The sequence below is a fragment of the Lagenorhynchus albirostris genome, chromosome 13, assembly GCF_949774975.1.
Source record: "Lagenorhynchus albirostris chromosome 13, mLagAlb1.1, whole genome shotgun sequence".
In the NCBI taxonomy this organism is placed as follows: Eukaryota; Metazoa; Chordata; class Mammalia; order Artiodactyla; family Delphinidae; genus Lagenorhynchus; species Lagenorhynchus albirostris.
In genome coordinates this window covers 17,443,921-17,445,803 of record NC_083107.1, presented here as the reverse complement: position 1 = coordinate 17,445,803, position 1,883 = coordinate 17,443,921, and the positions used below count along the sequence as shown (strand labels likewise).

The 1,883-nt window shown below is 34.3% G+C and overlaps 1 pseudogene; it reads right to left on the bottom strand.

The window, feature by feature from the left end:
* Positions 1-768: 768 nt before the first annotated feature.
* LOC132531423 (cytochrome c-like) lies at positions 769-1,626 on the bottom strand (annotated as a pseudogene).
* Positions 1,627-1,883: the final 257 nt, after the last annotated feature.

Below are 1,883 nucleotides of genomic sequence, written 5' to 3'. Positions count from 1 at the left end.
TCAGCATAGCTGGAACTCAAGTTCATAGTGTCATAAATTTCATCTACATCACAATGATACTGAAAGAGTATGAGTGTGGAGTGTTTTTCTATTTGATCTCAGATGCATTGTGTCTTTCTCTTTCTCTGGTCTTTGCCTTTGGGAAAAATATTTCCAAGATCCCTTGATATTTCACTTCCCGTATACAGTTGGCCCTTGAATAATGCTGGGATTAGGGATCCCACCCTCCTCCCCAAAAATAAAAAAAATTAAAAAAAAACTAGATTTCTAATTTCTTTCTAGACAATATAAAATTTTAAATTATAGATATTTTAATTACTTATGAATATCTTTGTGAATTTATTGTGCTAAGTTGAAATGATCTTCTTTTTTTTTTTAATCTGAGACTTTGTTTTTAATTCTCAAGCCTTATGATCAGATAATTTACAAATCTGTGCTAATGATAGAGCTCCTCGACCTTAACCCTTCTGAGTTGGCAAAAGCATCATTACCAATCACACATCTACAGTAGTTCTATAGTTGTGTTTCTGAATACCTGTTTAAAAGTCAATCCTGAATTATAACTTAGTCTGACTTTGTAAAGAATTCACAAGCAAGTTTCCCAACCTATCATGTCATGGTGAATTTTAAAAACACCTGATCGTAAAGATCATCTATTAAAAAAAAATTTAAAAAGATCATCTATAAAATGTGAGAAGTACTAAATATTCTTTATCTGATGCTATACAAAACCACACTAAAATGCCCTTCATTAAGTAAAACGCAATGTTTTAGATGGAGAATTTTAATTAAATTGGCATATTTAAGACCAAAAAGATAAAGTGGACATTGTCAATGTATTTTCAGCCCTAGCCTTAACAGGTGAATGAACACAACTTGAAACACAGGTGAATCTTGCTGGTCTATGAGACAGTGAAGGGAGCTTCTCAATATTTAAATATATTAATATAACCAGTTATAGAAATCTAAATATAAAACCAATCTCCTATAGGGTTTGAGAAGGCATTTACCATATCCCTGAAAAGATTAACATTCCTTATTCAAGTATAATCATCTCTTTAGAAGGGGAAAACAGTGACAGTACTTGCTGAACCAGAATTACTATCAAAATTCCAAAAGCTGACCATATTCATTTAGCCACAAGCCAATCTTATTTAAATCCGGACAGAAATATTACATCAGCTATTCATGATCTGAATTCTAGTGTATGAGATCAGTTTAAATATGGTACACATAAAAAGTCATGAGACATTTGTTTCATAATAAATAAGGCAGTGGCCAACTATTACTCATTAGTAGCTTTTTTGAGATAAGCTATCAAGTCTGCCCTTTCTCCCTTCTCCTTATTGCCAGCGAAGATCATTTTTGTTCCAGGGATGTACTTCTTGGGATTCTCCAAATACTCCATCAGTGTCTCCTCTCCCCAGGTGATGCCTTTGTTCTTGTTGGCATCTGTGTAAGAGAATCCGACTGCCTGACCTGTCTTTCACCCAAACAGACCATGGAGATTTGGCCCAGGCTTGTGCTTGCCTCCCTTTTCCACAGTATAGCACTGGGCACACTTCTGAACAAAAATCTTCTTGCCCTTCTCAACATCACCCATTTTTAAATCGTTCTTTCTCCGTGTACGACCTAAGCCATTCCCGCTTGCAAGCCAAAAGTCCCGCTCTCTAATCCCAAGGACACGCCGGTCCGCACCTATGTACGGGTGAAAATGCCAGAATGATCTTCTTAAATAAATCGTTCTAACATACACCTAAAATTTATGGTGTTATAGCTCTACACTAAAAAAAAAATTAGAAGTCAATTTTTTCTTTATAATTTGAAGCATAAAAATAATTTAAAGTTTAATAAATCACATACATTTGTATTTATTACTTAGC